Source organism: Rattus norvegicus, chromosome 15 (assembly GCF_036323735.1).
Source record: "Rattus norvegicus strain BN/NHsdMcwi chromosome 15, GRCr8, whole genome shotgun sequence".
In the NCBI taxonomy this organism is placed as follows: Eukaryota; Metazoa; Chordata; class Mammalia; order Rodentia; family Muridae; genus Rattus; species Rattus norvegicus.
Genome location: NC_086033.1, coordinates 97,797,877 through 97,810,925, shown reverse-complemented (window position 1 = coordinate 97,810,925; position 13,049 = coordinate 97,797,877). Strand labels below are relative to the sequence as shown.

General features: G+C 36.6%; 1 long non-coding RNA gene across 1 annotated transcript in view; it reads right to left on the bottom strand.

The window, feature by feature from the left end:
- LOC134482014 (uncharacterized) overlaps positions 1–13,049 on the bottom strand; it is a 103,763-nt gene that overhangs the window by 13,493 nt on the left and 77,221 nt on the right. The window lies entirely within an intron of this gene.

Sequence of the window (13,049 nt, the reverse complement as noted above, 5' to 3'; positions counted from 1 at the left end):
TATTTTCTTAAAAGTAAATGTGTATACAAGATCTTATATATTAAAATAAAAATAGAATTGGAGAGAAACTTGAAGCAATCCACCTAAAATCAGGGACAAGACAAGGCTGTCCACTCCCTCCCTATTTACTCAATAGAGTACTTGAAGTTCTAGCTTGAGCAATGAAACAACAAAAGCAGATCGAAAGCATACAAATTGGAAAGGTTGAATTTATTTTTGGATGATATGATAGTATATATAAGCAACCCCAATAATTCTACCAAAGAACTTGTAAAGCTGATAAAAAAAAACTTTAGCAAAATGACTGGATAGAATATTAACTCAAACAAATCTGTATGACAAGAACTTCAAGTCTCTAAAGAAGAAAATAAGACCTCAGGAGATGAAAAGCTCTCCCATGATCATAGATCATAGTAACATAGTAAAAATGACCATCTTACCAAAAGCAATCTACAGATTCAATGCAATCCCCATCAATATTCCAACTCAATTCCTCACAGAGATAGAAAGAGCAATTCTCAGCTTCATATGTGATAACAACAAAACAACAAAAAAGCCAGGATAGTGAAAACAATTCTCAACAATAAAAAAAAAAAAAAACTTCTGGGGGAATCACCATCCCTGATACGAAGCTGTGATGCAAAGTAATAGTGATAAAACATCACATGGTATTGGTACAGAGACAGATATGTTGATCAACAGAATAGAATTGAAGACACATACCTATAGTCACTTGATATTTGACAAAGAAGCCAGAACCATGCAGTGGATAAAAGACAGCATTTTCAACAAATGATGCTAGTCTAACTGGTGGTGTGCATGTAGACAAGTGAAAATTGATCCATTTTTATCTCCATGTACAAAGCTCAAGTTCAAGTGCCTCAGGGGACTCATGAAACCAGATATACTAAATCTAACAGAAGAGAAAATGGGAAATAGCCTTGAACACTGTGGCGATTTCCTGAATAGAACACCAATGTCTCAGGCTCTAAGATCACCATTTGACAAATCAGACCTCATGAAACTCAAAAACTTCTGTCAATAGGACAAAATGGCAAACTACAGATTGGGAAAAGGTCTTTACCAACCTTGCATCTGATGATAAAGAGATAATATCCAAAATACACAAAGAACTGAAGAAGTTAGACTCCAGAAGACCAAATAATGCAATTAAAAATTGCTTAACAAAGAATTCACAATTGAGGAATATCGAATGGCCAAGAAGCACCCAAAGAAATGTTCAAAAGGAAAATGCAAATCAAAACAACTTTAAGATTCCTCCTCACACCAGTCAGAATGGCTAAGAACAAAAATTCAGGTGACAGCAGATGCTGGCGAGGATGTGGAGAAAGAGGAACACTCCTCCATTGTTGGTGGGATTGCAAGCTGGTACAACTACTCTGGAAATCAGTCTGGCAGTTCCTCAGAAAACTGGAAATAGTTTTATATATATACCTGAAGACCCAACTATATGACTCTTGGGCATATACCCAAAAGATGCTCCACCCTTTCACAAAGACATGTGTTCCAAAATGTTCATAGCAGCCTTATTTATAATAGACAGAAGCAGGAAATGAGCCAGCTGTTCCTTAAGGAATGAATGGACACAGAAAATGTGGTACATTTACACAGTGCAGTACTACTCAGGTATGAAAAAACAATGGAGCGAACTAGAAAATATCATCCTGAGTGCAGTAACCCCAAACCTACAAGGATATACATGTATGTACTCACAGATAAGTGTTTATTAGCCCCAAAACTCAGAATACCCACGATACAAGCAATAGACTATATGCAGCTCAAGAAGAAGGAAGATCAAAGTGTGGATGTTTTGATCCTACTTGGAAAGGGAAACAAAATAAGCATGGGAGTCAGAGAGGGAGGAACCTGGGGAGGGGGAGGGAGACAGGAGAGCAGTCCAAAGGGTCAGGAGAATAAACAGAAATATGTGGCAGTATGTGGGGCAGTGGGGGGCAGGTTAACCTCTAGAAAGTCCCAGATCACAGGAATGTGAGAACCGCCTAGGACCAAATGGAGATATTAGGGAAAATCCCCAACAGTGTGGAGATAGAACCCAAATAGACAACATCCTATAAATAGACATAGACCCCAGTTGAGCGGTGGGGTGACATACCCACGTCAAAAGTTTCAACCCAGAATCATTTCTGTCTAAATACAACGCAAGGACAAAAAATGGAGCAGAGACTGAAGAAATGGCCATCCAGAGACGGCCCTACCTTGGTATCCACTCCACCTGTGGACACCAAACCTGTACGTTATTGCTGATGCCAAGACATATTTGCATATAGGAGCCTACTATGGCTGGCCTTTGACAGGCTCTGCCAGCAGCTGACTAAGCCAGATGCAGACAATCACAGCCAAGATTGGACTGAGCACAGGGAACTCAAGAGTTAGGGGGAGGAATCAAAGAGCTGAATGGAATTGCAACCCCACAGGAAGAACAACAGTACCAACTATCTGGACCCCTCAGAGCTCCCAGGGACTAAACCATCAACCGATGAGTATACATGGGCTACTTCATGACTCCTACTACATATTGCAGAGGACTGTTTTATCCAGCGTCAGTGGAAGGGGAGGCCCTTGGTCCTGTGGAGGCTTGATGGCCCAGAGAAGGGGGATGCTAGAAGGGTGAGGCAGGAGTGAGTGAGTGAGTGGGAAAGCATCCTCTTAGAGGCTAAAGGGAAGGGGGTGGGGTAAGGTTTTGTTGAAGGGAGACCTGGAAGGAGAACGATATTTGAAATGTAAATAAAATAATTAATAAAAAAGAATGATAGAAGTGGTAAAAGACTTGCTATTTTCTCAAATTTTGTTTAAAGACAATTTTTTATTTTTAAGTATGTGTGTGTGTGTGTGTGTGTGTGTGTGTGTGTGTTGTTTACACGCGTGTGAGTCTGTTCAGGTGCGTACAGGCCATAGGTCAGTACTGGGTGTTTTCTTCAGTTTTGATGTGTGTTAGTTTTTGAGAAAAGTTCACTTAGTGAATCTTGTACTCATAAATTTGGCTAAATTGGCTTGCCAGAGAGCTCACAAAATTTACATTTTTCTTCACAGACCCCACTTACTGGGTTTCAGTGAACTGTAAGGTTCTGGAGGTGACAGGGAATGAAGAAATAGTATAAACACATTGAGGAATTCTGTGAGTTTGGGCTGTGCCCTCTGAGAGGACACCAGCAGCAGGACTGTAATGCGGTGCATTTAGTTAATGCACACTTACAGCTAGTTTGTAGGGGAATGGCCTTAGTCTGCAGCTCTCTAGAAGGAAGTTGGGACTTTATGGATACACTGCTCACATCTGAACCTGGACCACAGGGAGGCATTTGCTGTTCCCTTGGATCGGTGACATTGGAATCCTTGACATAGTCCATGCTCATGTCAATAATACATATTTACTTAGGTCATTATCTGCTACCTGAATGGGGTTACTGACTCCTCTATGGGAGTGCTTTGTGTTGGTCCTGGGCTGCCATTCTGAGGTGTTTATGCTTGCTCAGTAAGCACCTTACTCATGGAGACAGCTCACTGGCCACTGTATTATCTTCCAAGGTTACATTTGAAAACTGTTTGTATTCTGGACTCACCATCAGTAGCTTATTTTCTTTAAGGCACCTGTTTATTTTTTTAAAGGGAGGTTATTTTGCTTACTAGTCTAACTATTTTATAAATAATGCTCAGTTCAACCTTCATACAACTCTGTAACGTAGGTGTTCCTATTAGAACCCTCTTTATACAAGATGATCTGACCAAACTGAGATAAGTGTTAGTACCGTATTCTTATACACCAAAATTATGCACATCTTAGTTTCCAAGTCAGAATTTGCATATCTTTTTGAACTAACCAGTGCAGTGAGACTAGTATGCTTTCCTATGTATCTTTCTTACGAATCTTTCAAAGCAACTGTGTGGATGTGTATTCAAGTGACCCCCTCTTTCACACTTCCTTTGTTACTAGGCAACATATTTAAAACAAATCTCATGTATTTCTAGTAATTGCTTAAATGAATTCCGGAACTGGAGAGCTGCAGTGGATTAGAAAATGCTGTCAGGATTCCTTTGTTGTCTCAATGTAATGCTGTGTATAATGGTCCCTGAAAATATGACTTAATCAAATCACTTCACTGTCAAGGTTTTAAATGTTTCAATCTCCTAATAGCATAGTTGAGGCAGGACTGAGTATACTCCTAACTCAGATTTTTGTTTCCTTTCCTTACATTTTTTTAGAACCCTGTTCTATTGATTTTCTTTCCCATAAAATGTGTGTTTAGATTTTACAATACGTAAGAGATTAAGGTGACTGATTATTAGATTCTCATTATATCACAAGGTTTATGAAGCATACATCTCTCTGTTATATGCATTCTAGTCATTGCTCCTCTGGAGAATGCAACTTTTAGACTTGCATTTCAAAAACACAATTACAAGGCTTCTCAAGAGTGAAGATGCGTTTCTGATGCTTCCCTTGAAAATAATTCTCAATATGGAATCTGCAAGGTCAACTCTAGTTCTAATACTTTTATTATAGAACCTGTGTATTCACAGGGATTACATTTGCAGGCATTTATTTAGTTATTGATTTGAAGGTTGGTTGCTTTTATTGTATTTGTGCTGATAATACAAAAGTCAGGTAAACGGTTTTTAAAAGAGCATTTGTTGTAGATTTTGGAAATATAAGGAAAAATGTGCACCATTATTTTTGTACACAGATCTGGCTATAGTTAGTTCAGAATCAAGATATAAAGCTAAAGATGAAATCACAATCTACCCTTTCCTCGTGGAATTTGGTCATTTAAATTTCATTGAATCTCCAAATCTATGATATATTTTAGGATGGTATTAGTAAAGTTTTTTTCTCACCTTAACAATATTAAATTGACATTTCTGAAATATTATTAATTAGTATTAAAGTTTCAAAACCTCAAGACAACATGCATGGCATTGAGGATACAACATATAAATAATTTTTTCTGTTCACATTTACAGTGAGGTAAGACCACACACATTTGAAATTGAATGAGTTTGGAGTACAGATTCTTTTCTGAACAGAAATATTGTAGGTAGGAAAGTACTTAGTTACCCAAGAAGAAGTAAAAATGTCTTTCAGAGGAAGTACTGATCAAGCTGAGGGATGACTAATATATTGATATTTTCAGTGGATAGAGGACAATGATGTGTGCCTTCCATCTTTTGGAAATACAAAGATTAGTTTTCTAGTCATCTACTGGTGGAAATTTGGTTTATTTATTTTGTTTTTACAAAAGAAAAGTTTATAAATAAAAGCTTGCTTGACAATTCATAAACATTCCTGGGGAGGTAATCACCTGCATCTCAGAAAAGTGCCCCAATAGTCAGACTAGAGTGTGCCTCCACTCTTCTGGTGTTCTAATGATCCTAATTAAAGCATCTTTTTTTCTTCCATTTTTATTAAATTGAGTATTTCTTATTTACATTTCAAATGTTATTCCCTTTCCCATTTTCCTGTCCATCAGCCCCCTAACCCCTCTACCTCCCCTAGGAACATCAGTGTAGGTTGTCTACAGGAGGATGGTCTAGTTGTGAATGGCTATATCTCTAAAAAAAGTCTCTTTTTCAGTAAGCATAGCTTATAAATCCTCAGGGAGGGGCATATCATAAATTCCAGAACCCGTGAGTTTAAGTTTTCACATGTTTGGGATAACCATATTGGAGTGTACCGACTCAGTCACTTTTTAAAAGTTTAACTAGTGTTTTGAAGAGATAAATGGCACTTTATTATTCCCATTCCCCTATGCTTTCTTTTGATTCTCATTTACTTATTTTTAAAGTGTTATATGTACGTGTGTTATCACATACATGAGCCTACCCAGTCTAGCAATTCACAAGTCACAGAGGGCTTTACCTTGTTGTTTCAGATTTTTATTTCTCAGTTTTCTTCTTTCTTCCTTTGTTCCTTTCTTTTTTTCCATATCTCCAATAAAGATGGCAGATTTGTAGGCTTAATTGTAAGAGACAACTCTAAACACAAGAGGGAGAATGTTTTGGGTAATATCAGGTTCTCTTCTTTCTGTTCACCTTGTGTCAGCAGGACATAGTCCATATTCCAAATTCCATATTTCCTTATTGTAACTACTATACATTCTCCTTTACCAGCCCTACAACTTAAGTTTCACATTTTTAGACATTGTCTTGTAACTCAGGAAATTGTCTTGGAATACTCTGCAAAATCATCAAAGGTAAAAGGCTGTCTCTTCTTGTGTCACTGCCTGGAGACTGCATGGGAAGACACCTTGGCTTTGGATTCTGGGGGCTACCATTAACCAAACTCCCTGTGGCAGTAGTTCCAGTTTCTGTTTACTTTTTAGGCAACCACCAAACTGAACTTCAGATGATAATGGCAATTTACCTTCCCCTGTGAGTAAGCAACAATCTACCTTGTTCAACGTGCTTAGGAAAGTTTAGCAGAGTCATTATTCTCTGCTGCCATGATGCCTTACATAGGCGATTGTACTATATTTCATTTGGATTTTCTGATGCTGTTTTAAACTGGCTTTCAGGTTATCTTATTGAGAGTTTGAAGAAACTTTCATATTCTCGATCTGAGGATATTATCACCTGTAGGTTTTGTAGATTTTTTAAAGATAGTTCGTTTTTATTATGCAGGGTTTAACTTTATTATTTTCTTTTCTTGAAAACATATTTTTTCCTCACATAATACATCCTGATTATCTCTTTACTCCTCCCAATTCTTCCCCACTTCTTCACCCATCTGATTCTTCTTCATCTCTATCATTCAAAAAACAGGCTTCTAACAGATTATAATTAATATAATATGATATAATTAATGCAGTATATAATATAAGATAAAACATCATAAATAAACAAGACAAAAGGAAAAGAGCATGGTAAGGGACAAGAAACAGAGACAAACTTGCTTGCACACTCTGGAATCCCATAAAACCACTTAACTCAAAGTCATAATGTATATACAAAAGACTGGTGCAGACCCTTGCATGTTCTATGTCTCAGACTCTGTGAGTTCATATGTGCTTAATCACGTTGATTAAAGGAACCTTGTTTCTTTTTTTTTTTTTTATTAACTTGAGTATTTCTTATATACATTTCAAGTGTTATTCCCTTTCCCGGTTTCCGGGCAAACATCCCCCTCCCCCCTCCCCTTCCTTATGGGTGTTCCCCTCCCAACCCTCCCCCCATTGCCGCCCTCCCCCCATAGTCTAGTTCACTGGGGGTTTCTTAGTTTCCTGCATCCCCTCTGGCTCTTGTCCTTCCCTGCTTCCACTTCTACAGGGTTTCCTGAGCTCTAAGAAGAAAAATTATTAAGGGAAATGTCCATTTAATGGCAAGAGTTTCAAGGCCTATCGTTTGCTGGGTGTTCATCTCTGCATTTGTTTGCATCTGCTGCAGAAGGAAGCATTTCTGAGGTTGGCTAAGCTAAACACTGATCTAAGAGTATAGCAGGGTGTCATCAGGGGTCATTTCATCACTACTTTTTGGGTTTGATTTTGTTTTTTATTATTTAGATAAATAGCATTTTAGTTGTATATGATAGACCAAGCAGTGTCTAGACATGGGTTGCTGATCAGCTAAGCGGTATCAGCGTGGGTGTTCTATCTTGTGGAATGGTCCTTAAGTCAAACCAGTTATTGGTTACTCTCCCAAGCTTTACGCCACCATTACCCAAGTATATCTTGAAGGCAGGTCACCATTGTAGATCAGAGGGTTTGTGGCTGATCTGATATTTATATTTCTCTTTTGGAAATAAACACAGTAATTTTCATTGTCAAAGATGCTCAAACATAGGGGGTAAAAGCTCTTTATAAACACCAACTAGACTTCTCTATGTTCAATGAGCAATGTAGGTGTTATCTTCAGCAATGACCCATCAGTCAGTTTGAGGAGAAGAACCTATAATCTTGGCAAGAACCTGGGTTGTTTGGCATTCCCGTGGGGCCCCTTTGGCTGAGAGTTTAATTAGATGTAGCATAAACACTGTACTTGAAGCTTCATTGTGACAAGAGATGTTTACTTGGGGTTTTGTTTACCCTATTACTTACCAATTTCATTTAGATTGCGTGTGTGTGTGTGTGTGTGTGTGTGTGTGTGTGTGTGCCATCATATATACTATGGAAGCTTCTACTATATTATTTCCCTACTATCCCTCAAATGACCCTTAAACTTAGCAGTCTCTGTCCTTATTCATGCTTTTATTTTTCTCCCCTCCCAATTCATACTTGATCTTTCTCCTCTGCCCCACATTCAATCATAACTGTATATTCCATTTCACTTTCCTAACAAGATCTATCTGTTCCTGCCAGTCCCTCCCTTTATACCTAACCCCTGTGGGTGCAGATTGTAACTGGGTTATCTTTGACATAAGAGCTAATATCCATATGCAAGTGAATACATTTCATATTTTTCTTTCAGGGTCTAGGATGGATGATTTTTTTCCAGTTCCATCCATTTATCTTCAAATTTATTTTTTTTAAAAAGCTACATAATATTCCCCTATATAATTTACCACTGATTCTTTTTTTTATAAGATTTTTAAATTAGATTTTTATTTATTTATTTTTACATTTTATTTATTTTTTATTAACTTGAGTATTTCTTATATACATTTCGAGTGTTATTCCCTTTCCCGGTATCCGGGCAAACATCCCCCTCCCCCTCCCCTTCCTTATGGGTGTTCCCCTCCCAACCCTCCCCCCATTGCCGCCCTCCCCCCAACAGTCTAGTTCACTGGGGGTTCAGTCTTAGCAGGACCCAGGGCTTCCCCTTCCACTGGTGCTCTTACTAGGATACTCATTGCTACCTATGAGGTCAGAGTCCAGGGTCAGTCCATGTATAGTCTTTAGGTAGTGGCTTAGTCCCTGGAAGCTCTGGTTGCTTGGCATTGTTGTACATATGGGGTCTCGAGCCCCTTCAAGCTCTTCCAGTTCTTTCTCTGATTCCTTCAACGGGGGTCCTATTCTCAGTTCAGTGGTTTGCTGCTGGCATTCGCCTCTGTGTTTGCTGTATTCTGGCTGTGTCTCTCAGGAGCGATCTACATCCGGCTCCTGTTTACCACTGATTCTTAATCCATTCTTCTGCTGAGGGACAACAAGGCTGTTTCCACTTTCTAGCTAGCATGAATAATACAGAAAAAGAACAAGTCTGACTGAAAGTGCTCTGTGCTAGGATGAGGCATGCTTTGGGAGTACGTGCCCACAAATATGACAGCTTACTCATGAGGTAGATGGATTCCTATTTTACTGAGGAACCGCCAAACTAAATTTAACAGTGGCTATACAAATTTGTATTTCTACCAGTGATGGATGAATTTTCCTCTTGTTTCATATCTTCAGCATCATAAATTGTCTAATGTTTTACTGATATAAGCCATTGGGACAGCTATAAGGTGAGATCTTTAAGTAGAATCCATCCCATATACAGTCACCAAACCCAGATACTATTGCTGATGCCAAGAAGTGACATAGCTCCTTCCTGAGAGCCTCTGCCACAGCCTGACAAATACAGATGTGAATATTCATAGCCAACCACTGGACTGAGCATGGGGACCCCAATGGAAGAGTTAGGCAAAGGATTTAAAGAGCCAAAGGGGTTTGCAGCCCTATAGAAAGAACAACAATATCAACCAACCAGATACCCCAGAACTCCCAGGGACTAAACCACCAACCAAAGAGTGCACATGGAGGAACCCATGGCTCCAGATGCTTGTATAGCAGAGAATGGCCTTATCTGGCATCAATGAGAGAAGAGACCCTTATTCCTGTGAGGCCTGATTCCCCAGTGTAGACGAATGACAAGGTTGTGAGGTGGGAGTGGGTGTGGGGGAAGAAGAAGCACCCTCATAGAAGCAGGGGAAGGGGAAAAGGATAGGAGGTTTGTGAGGGCGAAACTAGGGAAGGGTATAAACATTTGAACTATAAATAAATTAAATATCTAATAAAATATAAAAATGTAAGAACAAAAAGAGTAGTTTTTTAGGATGCTGAATGTTTCTCAGTCATTTGAGTTTGCTCTAATGAGAACTCTCTATTTAGATCTGTAACTCATTTTAAATTCAGTTATTTATTTTTGTTTATTCTTTATATATTTTTAGATATTAGCACTCTATATTATGTGTAGTTAGGAAAACTATTTTCACTCAGATCATATAAATCTTTTGCCTTTTACTATTTTTACATTTTGGAGGCTGCCTATTTTCTTTGCTGACAGTGTCCTTTGCTTTATATGTTCCCCAGCTTGTTGAGGTCCCATTTATTAATTGTTGCTCATAATGATTGTGCTCAAGGTGGTTTGTTTTTCAGTCTTTTCCTTTGAGAATGAGTTCAAGGCTATTCCCTACTTTCTCCTCTATCAATTTCATTGTATCTCATTTTCTGTTGAATCACTAATTGATTTGGTATTGAATATTATGTAGTGTGGTAAGTAGATACAAATGGATCTATTTGTGTTCTTGAACAGACATTCAGTTTCACTTTTGTGGTTTATAGAAGATATCTTTTATCCAGTGTTTATATCTGACTTATCGAAAATCAAGTGTCAATAGGTGTGTGGATTTATGTCTTAGTATTCAATTTTATTCCATTGATCAAAATTACTCTGTGCAATACTCTGCTGTTTTTATTATAGCTCTATAACACAACTTGAAGTTAGTGATGATTGTAGCATCAGCAGCTCTTTTACTATTTAGGATTATTTTATCTAACTTTGGGTATTTTCTGTTTCCACATGAACCCAAAACTGTCCTTTAAACAAACTTGAGGAATTGTACTGGAATTTTAACGGTGTACATTGAAAGAGGATTTAAATTTTTAACTTGAAGCAACTTTATCCTCCTTTGAAGTATGGTGGCTTCGGTGCTGTGTTTGAGTATCTGTCTCACTTAAAGTTAATGGTTGTCCCTTTTCCCTGTATGGTAGATATTTAGATTTCACATTTGTATTTATTATGTTTTATTTTGAATTTCTGTTTTGAAATATTGTGAAGAAGAAGAAACAAAACAACATATAAATATAGAGTATTTCAAAAATCTATTATGTTAAGACCACATTTTATTATCTAAATCATTTCCTTGCCCTTCCCTAGAGACCAGTCTTTCACAATCAGTGATCTAGTCTCATTTCTGCTCCATTGACTAACTTTTCTTTTTGGACCAGATTTTACTGTGAAGACAAGTTAGTTGAATAACTTTCTTCTATTAATTAAAGATTGTTTGGGATTTTATAGGTCCTTTTCATTTCAATATGAATAGTAATCTTGGTTTCTAAAAAATTGCTTGCTGAGGTTTTAATAAGAGATTATTCAATATGGGGAATATTTGAGGAATATTAGCATTTAAAATACCAATTCTAATATTCATCATAAGTGAATAGTTTTCATTTATTTAGAGCTGCTTTAATTTCTCAAGTGATTATATTCACTTCTATGTTTGTCCTTGAACACTTCAAGAATTGATATTGCACAGAGTATTATATTTGTTTTCATTTTCAGTTCCATGAAAGAATACAAATTCAATTTTTCCCTCTATTGTTATTTATTGCTGTACTCAACCTTGCTGATCTCATTTATTATTTCTAGTAGCTTTTTACCAAATGCATCTGATTTTCTACCTAAGTAATCATGTCATCTATAAATAGAGACAGGTATTTTATTCTTTATTGTAATTTGGATACAATTTTTATTTCTCAATCCTTTAGTTTCTTAGCAGAGTAGTGCCTTCTCAAATATCTAAACTTGCCTTACTAATGTAAGTGCACTTTGAATGAATAGACTACTAATATTGATAGATAGATAATAGTTCATTCAGTTTGCTGAAATGCTGTCTGTAGACTTAAGAGCAATATTTGTGTTGATGGTAAGGTGCTGTGCTAGAAGAATGGATCCAGAGCTAGTCGCTTGCTTAGCTTCTTAAAGGGTTGAACAGCTCCTATTGCATTTCTGTAATTCATTGGTTGAGCTTAACATTAAAGCCAAATGCATTGTATACATACCTTAGGAAATATTTTTTAACTAGTACCCAACATTCTTTACTATTATTTCACACTGTTGTTTGTTATAGCTTTGTTCTCAATTTATAAAGTTTCTATCAGGCTAAAAAAATATCAATTTGATTTATCTTCCCATAAAACATATCTTAGATTCACAGATATTTTTACAGTCTCATGATTTATTTGGTTATACTCAGTTTTTCATTTTCTGCTTTTGTAACTCAATTGTGTTTGGCTGTGAATATATACTTTTTCTTTTTTTATATTTCAACAATGTTTTATCTAAAGGTTTTAAATAGGAACCAAATGTTTTCTATTTTTGTCATTATTAACTCTTCACCTGACTCCATTATTACTAGTATACATACTTAAGAAAATGAATTATTTATGTAGTAATGAGATTAGACACTATTCAATTAATATTACTTTTAAAAGATTGATAACCCATTTTTAGTGAAAATGTACTTTTCATTTTTAACAGTAGGATTTGAAAATTGTCAGTATAATTTTTATAATCTTGTGTACACAAATTTCATCAGTTATTATATTATTGCATTGAAATATCAAGCTGAGATCATGGCACAGACTTTCTGTTATTAATGTGTGATTTGTTGGGTCTTCATATATTGTAATATTTGATTATATTGGATATGTAAAAATGACCATGACTGTAAATGTAGGTGAACAGTCTTCAACATACACTGACCATTTCATTATCATGACAACACTGGGTTGGTTTTCTCTGTAATCTTATCTAATACTCATATGTTACCATCAATTATTTTTGTAAATGTTATGTCTGTCAAGGTTAAAACCTGAGGTTAGGAACAGGATCATTATTAAAATGAAATATAGACATTATTTCCATGTGTTCGCCTTAAAAATTCCCTTCACATTCTCCCATTACTTAACTTTTGAAAGAAAAATCAAAACAAAAACCAAACTTTTACCATCTTTCTTAGAAAATCAGAACTTAGGCCACATGAATATAGCGATTACTATATTTTGTAGTTTGGATCCAATCTCCCCATGCACTGCCTTTAT